The 16565-nt window shown below is 38.0% G+C and overlaps 1 pseudogene; it reads left to right on the forward strand.

The window, feature by feature from the left end:
• The first annotated feature begins 2910 nt into the window (after positions 1–2910).
• On the forward strand, positions 2911–16312 carry LOC140948767 (L-tyrosine decarboxylase-like; annotated as a pseudogene).
• The last annotated feature ends 253 nt before the right edge of the window (positions 16313–16565 follow it).

Raw genomic sequence — 16565 nt, forward strand, 5'->3', positions numbered from 1 at the left:
CCTTAAAATTACCAGTCCATCCCATCATGTATGTCATTGGCCCAGATGATTTCGGATGATTGCGCATTTAGAATTAAGACCAGATTTTCATTTTAAACGTTTCTATCATACGATTCCGATCTTTTTGGTCTTATTAATATTGAAATAAAGTTCCTTTCGTTATTTCTCGAATTTCCCCGCCCTAAAAATGACGTGACCCTGGATGAATTCTTGAATTCGCCATTTTCTCATAGACCGTAATGAACCTTGTTTAAGGCCCAAAATTTTGCACAACCATTGTTTCCAATCTCTCCTGGGTATTACAGTCGTCCCAAGATAAATTTAAGACAATGGTTATGCAACATTTTTAAGGGGTAAACAAGTCGCATTAAGGTCTATGAGAAAATGGCGCATTCAAGAATTCTTTACTTTGCGCCTTCATAAGATCAGTTTTTCTGTTTAAACGCTCCTATTATACGATTCCCAACAGTTTCATATTAATATCATAGAAATACACTTCATTTGCGGGGAACTGTAATAAAATTTCTTTCTCGAATTTGCCCGCCCTAAAAACGCCTGTGAATCGGCATCCTATAGGATGTCACACACGCTACACTTGCCATTCAAGAATTCTTTACTTTGCGCCTTCGGAAGACCAGATTTTTGCTTAAAACGCTTCTATTACACGATTCGGGACAGTTTGATGTGAATATCATCGAAATACACTTCATTTGGGGGGAACTGTAATAAAATTTCTTTCTCGAATTTGCCCGCCTTAAAAACGCCCGTGAATCGGCATCCTATAGGATATTGTCACACACGCTACACTTGCCATTCAGAAATTCTTTACTTTGGGCTCTTGGAAGACCAGATTTTTGCTTAAAACGCTTCTATTACACGATTCGGGACAGTTTGATGTGAATTTCATCGAAATACACTTCATTTGGGGGGAACTGTAATAAAATTTCTTTCTCGAATTTGCCCGCCTTAAAAGCGCCCGTGAATCGGCATCCTCACACGCGCTGCACTCGCCATTCCAAAATTCTTTACTTTGCGCCTTCGGAAGACCAGATTTTTGCTTAAAACGCTTCTATTACACGATTCGGGACAGTTTGATACGAATATCATTGAAATACACTTCATTTGGGGGGAACTGTAATAAAATTTCTTTCTCGAAATTGCCCGCCTTAAAAACGCCCGTGAATCGGCATCCTATAGGATGTCACACGCGCTGCACTCGCCATTCCAAAATTCTTTACTTTGCGCCTTCGGATGACCAGACTTTTGCTTAAAACGCTTCTATTACACGATTCGGGACAGTTTGATGTGAATATCATCGAAATACACTTCATTTGGGGGGAACTGTAATAAAACTTCTCTCTCGAATTTGCCCGCCTTAAAAACGCCCGTGAATCGGCATCCTATAGGATGTCACATACGCTACACTTGCCATTCCGAAATTCTTTGCTTTGGGCCCTTGGAAGACCAGATTTTTGCTTTAAAAGTTTCTATTACACGATCCGAAACAGTTTGATGTGAACATCATAGAAATACACTTCATTTGGGGGGAACTGTAATAAAATTTCTTTCTCGAAATTGCCCGCCTTAAAAACGCCCGTGAATCGGCATCCTATAGGATGTCACACGCGCTGCACTCGCCATTCCAAAATTCTTTACTTTGCGCCTTCGGAAGACCAGATTTTTGCTTAAAACGCTTCTGTTACACGATTCGGGACAGTTTGATGTGAATTTCATCGAAATACACTTCATTTGGGGAGAACTGTAATAAAATTTCTTTCTCGAATTTGCCCGCCTTAAAAACGCCCGTGAATCGGCATCCTATAGGATGTCACATACGCTACACTTGCCATTCAGAAATTCTTTACTTTGGGCCCTTGGAAGACCAGATTTTTGCTTTAAAAGTTTCTATTACACGATCCGAAACAGTTTGATGTGAACATCATAGAAATACACTTAATTTGGGGGAACTGTAATAAAATTTCTTTCTCGAATTTGCCCTCCTTAAAAACGCCCGTGAATCGGCATCCTATAGCCTAGGACGTCACACACGCTGCACTCGCCATTCCAAAATTCTTTACTTTGGGCTTTTGGAAGACCAGATTTTTGCTTAAAACGTGTCTATTACACGATTCGGAACAGTTTGATGTGAATATCATAGAAATACACTTCATCTGGGGGAACTGTAATAAAATGTCTTTCTCGAATTTGCCCGTCTCAAAAACGCCCGTCGTATCAGCATCCTATTAGACGTGAGCCAGACCGCACTCCCGAAACCCAGAATATTTTATTTTCCGCGTTGAGAACTACAATTGTTTACTAAAGACGTTTTATCTCAAATCACGGATGGATTTTAACCTAACACAATGAAATAAAACTTCACTTTGAGCAACTTAACTTCGCCCTATTCGTTACTCGTCTTCGGGTTATGCGGAATTAGCTGGAATTGTTTGAAAATTTGCGGTTTATATATCAAATAGACGTTAATATTTTAGTCTTTCCATTTTCCACTGTATCAAAGAGGCGGAATTATTTTTATTTTATCTAAATATCACGATTACTTGCACAGATGGTTGTGTAGCCTGTGGACCGCCATATTGCCCGTACTATAGTACGTAATTCAGCGGGTGATGCCCGCGTAATTTGGTGCATTTTCAGCGGGTATCACCCATAGGGGTTGCGTGAATCGGGTGAGTGTTCAAAATGTCAAAACGAGAGGTTTTGCTTGAAATTTGGACGATTTTTCGCGGAGATATTGCGAAGCGAATAACAGGAAATTTAACCGTGGAGTCCATACTGAAATTTACGGTGTTTTCAAGGTTATAAACCGAGAGAAATTTTAATCGGTATGTGTAAAATGTAACGGGACCTGAAAGTAAGCATCTTCAACTCCCAGAACCGATCACTGGTCGTTGTATGTGAGGAACTTGGACGAGAACTGGAACACTTTAACTGGACTCTGTTTAGTGTTTTATCGCCGACAGCCATACAAATCCTATACAGTCAATTTGCAAATCTGTTTACTTTAAAACCGAAACGGATAAAACTTGCAAGGTAAGTTAATAAATGCAGATTCATTTAGTTAAACAAAAATACTAATAGAATTGATAGGGTGTCGACGAATACGAATGCCTTTAAGAAAGTTTTTTTTGTTTCGAGATAAATCGATTATTGGCTTTTTCAAGTTCCCATTTCGCGGTGGCTTTAGTTTACATCGACATAAAACGGTATGTATGGCAAGAAACTTTACTCGAGCTGTGAACTTTAAACGGGTTTATCGAAACTCGCTAATGCTGACAATAATCGTGCTTGCTGAATGGGCGAACACACAGAATTGAGGAGAAGCATATTAACAAATGATAACAAGATCATGCACAAAGTTAATGATAAAAGCTTAGCAAGATAGAGATACGAACAAAAGCAAAACCTCTGGACTACATTGATAACAACTGTAAGCTCTACACAGTCGCCAAACCTTGTCAGTAATAGCTGCTATTTCCGTCAAGGTGGTCTTTGTGAAGCTCGCGGCTGTCGCGGTGAAGCATTGAACTTGTATGCGAAATTCTCAAAGCTTTTTTTTTTTCAACGTCTTCTTTATTATTATCCAAAATTTTGACTTCCAAAGTGGCGATACAAAAAATACTTGTGCAAGGAAAAATCGTATGAAACAAGGGGGGTGATCCATTCAACCAGAATTTCTGGTAATTTCAGTCCAGAACTCAATGGATCGGTTTGGTCTAACTGGAAAAGTTTTGAAACAACTGGTCCATGATCCACCTTTTGAGGTGAACCACTTTTCGCAGTCAGACCGGTCAGAATTTTAGTTGAATGGCTCACGTCCAAGTGCTGAGAACATCATTTCTTGGTGCCAGACCTCTTGTCTTCCCTCCCCTGGGTGATCGTTTTTCTGCTCAGACGCCCGAAAGTGGAAATTATAACTGGGCTTGCCTGTGGGCAGCCCAGTAATTAACACGAGCTTTAAAGAAATTGAACACCTTTCGTTGAGGTGTTTCGGTCAGATGGTACCGATTCTACAGTTGTATAAGTTTGCAACACCGGTTGGCATGATCCTTGATCACTGTATTAGGCTCATTCACTGACAGTCCGCTATCCGTATGTATTATTATTATTATCATTATCATTATTATCATTATTATTATATATATATATATTTTTTTTTCTCAAGGAAGGATGTTTAGACGCAGAAGAAGCTCTGCTCGAGAAGATGACTGTAATACAGCAACAAAGCGAGCACGCTTGTCGAAAGCCCCGATGTACTCGCAGCAAAGAGAAGTATTTACCAGAGGAGATCACGTGGTCGACAGGCAAAAACAATGGGCATCCGTTGGAGCTTGGTTTTTGGGACCCAAAGCAGAAAACGGAGAAGTGTTTCGGGACTTGTTGACAAAGGCCATCGATTCTCACATCGGATTCCGTCACAGGTACATTACAATAATACTTTATTACAAGTAATATTTGATGGGAAACACAAAAGTGCGCGGTGATGCTTTTTCCAAGTGGATTGAACTTGTGCAGAAGTTACATTCTACTTTACTCAAGTTACTCAATTTTCTTTTTTGTGGAGACCGTTTTTTGTTTCTGGCCCTAAAAATTGCGGGCATACAATACTCATATAAGATAGTTTGTTAGCCTGCCTAGCAGGTGTCAGTAGGGTGAAGGGATAAATTCTGAGGAATAGGCATTTTTTGGTAGTTTTTGTGCCTCTTTTGTAAGCTGAAATAAACTCTTCCACAGTTTTTTTTTCAACTTCTGTCATGGGCCACGCAGTACGGCTACCGTAAACTTCTGCCCTGGTCTTATAAATCTTTGTAAGGGGTTTTGGCGGGCCGGAATGGAAAAAAGCTCTTCGAAACAAGCTGTGAGAGTGCTAACCAAAATCCAGATATGTTTTGGTTTTGCTGGTTTAAAATTAGGCTTTAAAACATCATAATAAAATAAAATCATTTCAATGCATTTAAGTTGGGGCGGGCTTGTAGTGGGAGATCTGTAATCAGATATATTGTTTTGTTTACAGGAAGATTAGCCTTTACATGATATATAATAACAATAATAGTACTGATTATTATGATTATGATTATGATAATTTAGTATTATTATTATTGATTATTATCATTCATTCAAACTATTTCTCCGTTCGTGATTGTTTCAAATTCCCAGGCTAATGATTTTTTATTACTAGCTACCATTGACCAAATTTGAAAGGCGTTTGAGAGATCTGATAAAATGACATCAATACTGCAAGGCGTTAAAACGTTTTTTCACACTTTTTGAGAAGAAGAAATAAGCCGAAGCACTGCCTAAAAACATTGCAAGAACAGCAAAAATGTCACTTTACGAATGACATATAGAATATCTCCCAGTTTAAACATCCATCCCCTTAGTTTATAACCTGAATTCGGCGAGAAACTGGAAATTGAAGACGGAAACATAATACCAATCAACGTAAGAAATTTTTAGCATGTTTTTAAACTATGAAGTGTTTTGAATGAATAACAAAACAATTATTGTATCTGGCGTGTGTATGATCTGAAGAATTATGCAGATCGAGGAGAGTGTTATCAACGCCATGGCGTTTTCGACCTTGGTGGATAAAACCTCTTTGCTGTGCATGATTCGATTTTCAGATCTAGCGAAAGGTGAATCTAATAATTTCTATTTTTTTTTTAAATAACTATTTCAATCCTATTCATCCTCATCCAATAATTGTCCATTATATTTAACAGTTATTTTCCCTGTGATCCCCCTTATGTCACTGATGAGCTGCGGGAAGCAGGATCCTTCAGCTATGCCATGAAGAACCTACAATCTGAAATGGAAAAATTGCAACTGGAATTAAAAAACTCTGTCCCATTCTTTAGTTCAAGATACAAGGTACATGTATAGAATTAAGGTATATTATTACTTTGATTCATCGATCCATTTAATCATTCATTCCCTTCTTTTTCTTCATCAAATCTTAGTAATTTTAATAATAATAATAATAATGATGATGATGATAAATGATAATGATAATCCTTTTTTATTTTATCTAAATTCCATAACCTGTAAAGAGACAAAAAACAAATCAATCAAATCAATCAATCAGATCAAATTAATGATAATAATAATAATAATAATAATAATAATAATGATGATGATAACAATGAAAATACTACTACTGCTACTGCTACTGCTACTGCTACTGCTACTGCTACTGCTACTGCTGCTACTGCTACTGCTACTGCTACTGCTACTGCTACTGCTACTGCTACTGCTACTGCTACTGCTACTACTACTACTACTACTACTACTACTACTACTACTACTAATAATAATAATAATAATAACTTGTGCGATACAGGTTATGTTGGCTACACCAGCGAACTGAAGAGCACAAGGGAACTACAATCGGAAACCACCTGAGACACCCGAGGCATCAGCACAATGTGTCCCCAAATGACTTTGGGCGAAATTTTAACATGAAATGTCGTGATGACTTTTTATCGTTAATTGTGATCACAAAATGATAATAGTAATAATGATAATAATAATAATAACAATAACAATAACAATAACAATAACAATAACAGTAACAGTAACAGTAACAGTAACAGTAACAATAACAATAACAATAACAATAACAATAACAATAATAATAATAATAGTTATAATAATAATAATAAAAATATAACGTGTGAAGAAGCCTTTTTAGATCAAAGGAACCGAATACCCCGCTCCCCACCCCAAAGGAAGAACTAAACTGATATCACTACTACATAACAAAAAAGGAAAAAAAAAAATACTTCTTTTTGACTCAGGGTCACGTTCTTTGGGAGACAGCGATGCCAGCAAACCTTGGCTATATGTCTGCAATGTTATACAACCAAAACAACTGCGCGTCGGAGGTCTCCACTGTCACCAGTAAATACGAAATGGAAGTGGGCAAAGACCTGTGTGTCATGCTGGGGTATGACAGGGACAGATGTATGGGACATCTCACCGCTGGAGGGTCTGTAGCCAACATTGAAGCAATTTGGGCGGGAAGAAATGTGAAGTACTTTCCATTGGGACTGCAAGAGGCTTTGTTAAAAGACGAAAGACTTTCTGGTGCCGAAGGATATAAGGTAAATTTCTTTGCTTCATTTCTGCTCTAATTTATCAGGTGTATTGCAACACGTTGTACTGGATGTTAGGGATAATATGAAAGGCTGGCTTTGTTGGATTCAAAATTGCACTTATAAATATAAAATTAAAACATAATTCCATTAGGCGAATTGTACTTTGCAGGCCGCTTTTCGGCTACTGTTGTGTTATAAAACTTAGAATTTTCCCTATAACAGCACTCTCTAGCGGATAACGTGGAGGTCACATGACATCTGACGATAACACTGCTTCCCGCCAAAGTGTCTGTGCGGTTGCCTCACTTCCCGAGTATGTTGACCGCTAGCGTGAATTTATTCCCATAAAAGTTTACCTTTTTTGAGCTATTGCATATAACATTTTTTTCTCTTAGAATTTTGTTCCCCTCGATCAAATCTTAATATGTTTTCCCAGACCGAGATTCTGAGCCATTCTTGGGAAACAAAATTTACTTGTTTTATTTCTAAATTGTATCCGATTAGGTTTTATTCCCTCAGAGAGGAAAGGAAGAACAATTAATTAGCGCTTCCCAGTGGGAACTCCTTAACCTTGATGTCGACACTATCTTAAAAATGCCTTCTGATGTTCAAGCTTTGACCGGCCTCGCACATCATGAATTTATGGAAATAATGTCCAAGTACCTTTACGAGTCCATTGGAACACAGGAGTTTGTAAGGCGACATATGCTAACACAAAGTCCATGCATTGTTGTTCCAAGCACATTACATATTTCTTTAACGAAAGCAGCTACCATCCTTGGACTTGGTCGAGAGAGCCTTGTTTCTGTAGCAGTTGACGAAAACTCGCGGATGGATCCTACTGGTAATGTTTTATTGTGTTATCTTCGAGTAGCCACAAACAACTCTCTTTTTATTCACACAGTTTTATCTACCTATATTGTATTGATGTACTTCAATCGTTGCAGCACCCTCGTACCAAGCGTCTTCATTCCCCTTGACCAGCGGTCTGGAAAAGCGCCAGTTTTGTCAAGCTAGCATGCGCAGAACGGGAGGAAGACTCGAGGTACGAGATTTTCCTTGCAGTGGAAGACAGTAGCCTTTGTTTTGGCTTAAAAAATAATAATAATAATAATAGTACAACACTTAATGTAACTGTTATCTTTGTGGTGTAAAAGTGATTACTCTTCAACGACTTTATATCAATAAATTGGCAGGTGCTAAAGTACAATAAATCAGAACTGACCAGTGTTGTGTCTTCCACTTGCAGTGCTTTGATTTGTGTTTGGTTTTACTCTAATGTCACTCACTATCGGCTTAATCAGGCACAAAGAACAGCAACTGCAACTGCATGCGTACAAAATGTATGTCGGCATGTTTTGCTTACATAAGTGTGAACAGAATTAAGCTTAATTTCAGTCTGATACTATTTTTGCTGTTTATATATTAGACTAGAAAAGTTGTTTTAAACTGAAGGTTAATTTTGTTTGTCAACGTTTAGAATTGCACCGGATTCTGAGAGAAAAATTGGATAAGGAAATTCCAGTCATTAACGTGGTAGCTGTTACAGGAACAACAGAACAAAGCGCTGTGGATCCAGTGACTGCAATTGTCGATTTGCGTGAAAAGTTCAGAAGTAAGGTAATTATTCGGTTAATAAAAACCAATTCACCATCACTATCATCATCATCATCACCATCATCATCATCATCATCATCATCATCATCATCACCATCACTATCATCATCATCACCATCATCATCATCACCATCACCATCACCATCACCATCACCATCACCATCACCATCACCATCACCATCATCATCATCATCATCATCATCATCATCATCATCATCATCATCCTCATCCTCATCATCATCATCATCATCCTCATCATCTAATCATCATCATCATCATCATCATCATCATCATCATCATCATCGCTGTTATCTTTATTGTAAACACTATCAGTGAATAATTGTCGGCGAAGTCACACTTTTATCGCTTTTTCGTTTTTCTATACATAGACCCAATATACCTCGTTTCCCTTACTTAAACTAGCAATGCGATTTGTACAGGTAATCACATGATTTCGAGTGCAATTTGGAATAAATAAGCAGGAGTAAATTTTTTCAAAGGCTAACAAAATTGCACGAGCCCGTAGGGCGAGTGCAATTTGTGGTCTTTGAAAAAATTTACGAGTGCTTATTTATTCCAAATTGCACGAGAAAAATCATGTGATTACTTATTAATAATATTCATGAAAAAATTGCGAGATAGCTTAAAAATCTCTTTAATAGGGAGTCAACCCGCGTAAAATACGTGCAAAAATAAATTATTCAAATGCTGCAATTATCATCACACGTGCAGTCAAAACAACATTTTGCTCGATGTTTTTAAAGTTTGCAAGCTGCAGAAACGGGCTGAACAGTTCATGGAATTGTTCAATGTGTTTGAAATAAAGATTCTGGGTTATTACCTCGAGTTTACCGCTCATCCAGAGAATTTCTTCTTCCTCCTCTGATACTTGCCGAGCTTTGTTTGGGCGCTTACCACGGCCAGCCAAGCGAAGCTGTTTCGCTTTTTCCTCCAACACCTCTTTGGACGAACTAAATTCTCGATCACGTACAATGGACAGGGTGCAGCCTTTGTTCTTTAAGTGTGCTTTCTAGTTCATAATCTTCACCTTTTTTGTATTGTTTACTTTGGCGTCGAAATGCTCGAGCAAAGTGTTAAGCCCAGCCGGCTCATAATTTTCTATTTCATCAGTAATTTCCTTACCTACGCACCAATTCTTCCAAAAAGAGAGCCAAAAACCAATGCTTTTTGCAGTGTTTTGGTTTTTAGAGCAGTTTTTCAGCTCCTCTACAGTTGTTTCGGTCGCAAAAGCAAATGTGCTGCAATCGCCAACCATTGCGGTTTTTGCTCGAGATTGGTCCGGAGCGGATTCAAATTTTGCGCCATTTAGATGGCGCATTTGATTGGTTCTCAGTGAGTTCCTTTGTCTATTAGCCCATCAGAATGTCACGTTTGTTACTCTTTTCTGCACTCAATTACCTTTTTTTGCACTCAATTACCTTTCTTCTGCACTGTGTTACCTAAAAACTGCATTCCTCTTAGCCAATCACAATCGAGAAATTTTTTCATGTATATTATTAATGATCTACTAAACCCTCCACTTGTATGTTTTTGACAACTAGGGTCTTAACTTCAGCATTCACGCGGATGCGGCCTGGGGAGGATATTTCTGTAGTATGCTGCGAGCGCAGCCGGAGAGCAGTCCTATGCCAACAGCCAAAGAAACAGGATTTGTTCCGGAAATGTACCTGAGTTCCTACGTCCACGAACAGTTATCAGCTCTCCACCATTGTGATACAATCACTGTAGATCCCCACAAATCTGGCTTCTGTCCTTATCCAGGCGGTGCAATCTGTTACAGAGACAGAAGGATGAACTCATTTCTGTCAATCACCACTAAAGTGCTCTACTACCATGGAAAAATGATTCTCGGTGACGTCGGTATCGAGGGATCCAAACCTGGGGCAGCTGCTGCAGGGGTCATGATGGCAAACAGGGTAATCATTCATGACTGTTTTTCCGATATTGGTTCAAAGCAAAAAAGAAATCCTCAGTACAAACATCACGATTGCTTTATCTCAGTACATCACGCTGTTTAGTGGAATATTCCAAGCAAATCTCTTTTTTTTTTCCTGAGCTTGGGCCCTTTTTAATGTTGCAGATCTAATTGCTGTCGTAACAAAAGAGAAGAGATCCTACACTGGAAATGAGTCTCTCCAGAAAACAGCTGGGAAGAGTTGTCCCAGAATTTTTTTTTTTCGAAGATTAGATCAGTTCTAGCCTGCGTCGCAGACGTCATTTAACCTCGGTTAGTAACGTCAACGAAGCAGCGCCCGGTGATCATTGTTCTGGTTCCCCAAAGGACTCAACGAATTACTGGAAGTGCGCTTCGAGCTTCCTCCTTTTATCAGTCTATTGGCAAAATCAACAATGGCTTTATATACAGGGTAATCATGGGGCGTACTTAATTCCTGGTACACAGGTGGGGGCCCAGAACAAGGATTTCGCTGCTCTTTTGCTGTCGAAGGGCGTAATTAGAGTTTGGTTTCGTCTGTGGCACAGGCTAGATCAGCTAGTCAGATCAGTTCTGGTAAACAAGTTGTCCAGGTTTGATCAGTGGAGAGATGGGGTGGAAGATTGGGAACCCTTTTCTATTAATAATGCAAATGGGGCAATTTGGAAGCGGGATCAGGGTAATTGACACGCACGGGAAAGGCTAAGACATTCTTTCAACTCTCCTAGGCCTCAGGGAACGTATATTCATACAGAGCAAAAACATCAAACAAACTGAAAATCCATCGTAAGTCCATTTCTACAAGAGTACTTACTGTTTGGCGCCCTCAAGTCCTTATAGTTGCAGATATAGATTGAAAAAGAAACTAGAAAACAAAAGAAAACAAAACCAAAGGCTTAGTTTTCCTTATAATTTCGTGTTCTTGACTTCGCAGGTGATCGGTCTTCATAGGAACGGTTACGGTCGTATCCTGGCTGAGTGCATGTTTACCTCAAAGATCCTATACTGTCAGTGGGCAACACTGGCTAAAGAAGACGACATTTTTGTTATCAAAACAACGAAGCCTTTACCCAATTTAAATAACTGGTCAGACGAAGAGCATATCAAATTTATAACGGAACGAATCCTTGGCAAAAGCAACGAAGAACTTGCACGGGTAAATATTTCAGCTTGTTAGACTGAAATGTTAATGTTCATTGAGTCCGCCGCAATGCACCCAAGTACTAGCGATTGTTTTGCATTTTACTGGGATTCGAGTTTTCTGCCGAGAAAATCTACGAAAAAAATCTCTAAAACTATTGATGGAGTCCTACTACTAATTCCGTATCAAAATGCCTCATAAATTGCTTATTCTTTATTCTTACATGTAAAAAAAAATTCGTGACTACGGAAAAAAGGGTCATAAATATTAAAACTGTTTCAAATTTAACTGTCTTTAATTGTACTTCAAGTTGCTAGACTAAGAGTTAGGTGACTTTTAGCCGCCAATCGAATTTAAAAATTTTATGACCGAACGATGTGTGGCTAAGAATAATATGATTGGTTGATAATTAAAAAAATATGATCGATATTTTTGTTTTATCAAAGCTGATGTCTCGAGCGTTGCAGCCCTTTTTTGTAAGGACGGGCAAGCACTATAAAAGTCTCTTTTTAAATTTCTTCTTCGGTGGCAATAATTCATAAAGCTATATTTTTGTGATTCAATTCACTAACAACACAGCGACGTATACGTGGTAAGCATTTAGCTTCTCCTGTCTTTTAGGATGATGAGGCTATGCTTTACCTAAAAGAAGTGGGTCCTGACACCTTGATACCGTGTTTCTCTGTAAACCTGAAAGGAAACCAAAGTGTGGAAGTGTGCAATGCAATCAACACAGCGATATTCGAAAGCCTCAGTCATACGTCAGGGGAACATACTGCGTTTCGTATTCCAATGCTTGTTACCTCGTCAAGTCTGGTATCCCACGTCCACAGTGTTGCAGCTACAAATTTCAAGAGAAGATTAGGGGTAAGATTTCTTTGAATAAACGACCAGTTAAAATGTGTTAAACGTCTAGCAAAACCGTAGGTTATCGACTGGAAGTATTCATGTATAAGAATACAGTTGTTGCGATGCAACTAAAATTTATTAGATTTAACTATATCGCTGACTTGAAGTTTCAGTTACTTAGCAACCAATTTTTCCCTTTTAAGTAACTTTTTAACTGATTTATATATATATTACTGTCAATTAAGCAATCTCATTGTCTTTTTCTTTTTCAAAAAGGTGCCTGGCCAAACTCTACGCAATCATCCTAGAACGGGAATAATTTGCCTTTCCCTTTTCTCATTTTCGTTTCTGTATAAAGCAACAGGAGATAGGTTCCTGAAAACAAGGAATTGTACATTGTCTCGTTTTCCTTATTTCCTCTGTTTTTTCCTTCTTTTTTCTTTTTTTGTATCCTTTATAATATAACCCACTAATATTAACCCTTCTGTAATCATGCTAATCTATGTGAGTTAAATAAAAGAAGGTCACGTGATATGTCATGAGATTATCGATTGTAAACAATGAATGAATTAGTGTTTAATTTAGTAATGAAAAGTGAACAGTTGATGCTAGTCTAAGCATTTCCAAATTCCACTTCGACCAGGAACAGCGTAGACGAAGAACCACTTTGTGGATGTGCTACCTCCAAATCATCATTATTATTATTATTATTATTATTATTCGAAACTATTATACATTCACCACTATGTGCTACTACTATGCGCTTAATATGTGGTATTATTTAAATGGCTGGATGTCCTTTTAATTGCTCACCCGCTTGCAATCATCTATTTAATTTCCTTTTTGCTACTCTTTGATTTAGCTCAACTCAAACAGCGACGCGCCAGTCAAATACATCAAAACAACTTGTATGGATCCCTGGGCCACATCAATAGAGTTCATGAACCACATGGCTTCAATTATGAGGAACAGTATTTTGTGCGCCATTGGAAGGGTAAGAGTCCAACTGCATGAACCATGACGATTACTTATAACGGTTAAGGCTCTTCCTAAAGGGGAAATGTCAGCACGATATTGCTTTTTAAGATCCAAAAATGCTCCTGTAGAAACGTGAAGAAGATATGAAACAAATTTCATAAGGGAGATGCCGACTAACCATAATAACTTTGTGGGTGGTTTCTGCAAGCATCGCATTAAAACTTGAAAAAGCAAGACCAACTTTTTTAAGTTTCAATCCAACTCCATTCTTGCCATCCGTGGCAGCAAACGATAGGAAATAGTTTCAAGGGCTAAAGAAAATAAGTATAATAGGGAAAAAGAAAAATGAAAAATAATAGGGAATAGCGTGTCAAGATCCCTTTAAGCCATTCTACCATTCATCACAATAATTCGGAAAGGTTTCGTCATTTTCAGAGGCTACCGTTTTTAACATCGCCTTTAATTCCTGATCAGTTGAATATCGCTTTATTCACGAGAATAATAAGCATGTAGAAGTGATTATACATAAGCAAAGCAGCCTAACATGTCTAATATGTACATATAAATTATATATAATATGCCTGGTGATTTAAAACAGTTTGGCAGTTTATAAAACTGCGGTATTAATAGTCATCATAAACTGGAGAATAAAAAAATATTTTGAGATGCACGGGTCTTCTAATAACTTTAAGCAATACTGACAAGTCAAGGAGGCAGCTTGACTGCTGCAACTATGTGTCAAACTGTTTTGATTTCTATTTTAGGTTACTGATCATACTGCCCTTCACAACTTTGTCAGCACAGGAGTTGTAAATGAACAGAACGAAGTGATCGCCTGTTATGTTGGAGATTTTAATAGAGTTCCGAAGCAGTACGAAGCAATTGTCAAGTTAAAATTCGTTTGCAACAAAAGACGCCGAGAAGTACATCGCCACCCAAAAAAAGCTGTCAAAGTGGAATGATGTTGTTCAACCGATTGTCTTCCGAAGTAGACAGCAAAGACTTCATGATGTCTTCTTTAAGGATACAGGGTACTCTGGTGAATTGGAAGAGTTTGACTGTTTTATTGGCTTGCCTTCTGACAACAGCAACCACCCATTTATGTGCCCAAACATGAAGATCATCGATGTTCCTCGTTACGAGCATTTTGACAACCACGAATTCCCTGAGCACAGTTCCTACTTTATGTACGGTGACAGGAAAAACGTCTTTTTGTTTCACATCCCTACCAAGAGCCCCGACTTTTTTCAGGTAACGGTGCCCGACCAAGGAACTCACACCAACTCATTATCATTCAGTCATTTTCATTATTATTATCATTATCCTCTTCATCATCATCACATGATCATGATTATCATCATTATCACCATCATCATCATCATCATCATCATCATCATCATCATCATCATCATCATTATATCGTTAAGTCTCTCATTTATCAACCTTATTATTATCATCATCATCATTATAAGATTTTGTGAATAGCAGACCGGACATGCAGACAAGAAAAATTCCTTGTTTTCCCCTTTTTTTTCGTTTGCTACAGGTAGTGCAGCTTGATGGTTTTTCAGACAGTGTAGGAATTGAAGGCGAGGATGAACTTTTACTCAAGCATGGGATTGAAGTCGAAATTCCCAGCATTCCTGGTGAGCCTGTGATTCTTAACGGAGAAATTCAGGAACCCTTGGACAAAAAGGAATTCGACATATCATTCGTCGGAATTAACGGTAAAGAAGTCAAGACCAAGGCGAAATTAGGAAAAAAGATTTGGTTTGCACCATCTACAAGAACATTTTCCAATCTTATCTCAGTCACTGATAGAAAAAGTATGCTTCGTTCAGAGAATTTAGCCAGTCATCTAGTTCAGCTAAATTTAAGTTGAAACACGTACACGCATTGGCGGCGGATTACCAATTTGTTTCAAGTTTAGATTTAAAATCCAAATGTCAAAAAATGTCAGACTCAGTGGTTTCAATACGCATAGTTTTTTTTAGACTTGCACTGAATTGTTAACGACAGTGACTTCAGAAAGGGTGTCTCAGAAAATGGTCCCTTATGGTATTTAAGTAATTACAGCGCACTGCAGTTTTTCAGACTGTAAAAGAAAAACAAAAACAGAAACAAACAAGCAAATAGTTAACGTAAAAGTGTTTTTTTGCTTCGTGTTTGTTTTTTTTCGCTATTTTTTTGTACTGTTAGTCAAGTTTTGGAATTTATGCTGTTGAAAGTACAATTTGTTTTGTTATTTTATAAATGGGCACCGGGCCCTTTTAAGAACACACACAACACATTTATTGTTATGGCAATTATCAAATATATTTAAGCCTAGTGCAGGTGGCATGAGGGCTAAGGATATGTGACAACAGTGTGACAGCTATTTAAATTATTATTTTTTTTATAACATTTCGCCCAAGCTATTTAATTTGGAGCTGGAATACCTTTGAATAAATGTGAATTCGCTATTTATCATTCTTTTATTTAAAACAAAGTATGAGAGAACTGGCATTTGCTAAAGCAAAGTTGTCTATCTCTTTTAAGAAAACCATCTAAAGCACAAAATTTAATTTTTTTATAGATTTAATTTTAAGTTTGTACTTAAAATTGTTTTTAAATAGTTTTATGGGTCTTGTAGGAAACTTGAATAAAGAGACATCGCCAAGTCAACTTTTAGTGTCCGATTAAAACGTGTCACATGATAACCTTAGAGAAAGTTGTTTCTTTTTTAGTTTCTAAAAGACGGCCTTCGGCCAAGGCTGGTGGTGGCAAATAGGCCAGAGATAGCAGTGAGTGGATAGTTGGCAGCCCTGTTTCCAAAGTGGGGAGAAGGGGGAAGGGGGGGGGGGGGGGGGAGGTGGGTGTGGATTGCGTTTGAGACTTTGATAAGAGTTTCAAGTCAATAAGAAATGCAAAG

Source organism: Porites lutea, chromosome 9 (assembly GCF_958299795.1).
Source record: "Porites lutea chromosome 9, jaPorLute2.1, whole genome shotgun sequence".
NCBI classification, from domain to species: domain Eukaryota; kingdom Metazoa; phylum Cnidaria; class Anthozoa; order Scleractinia; family Poritidae; genus Porites; species Porites lutea.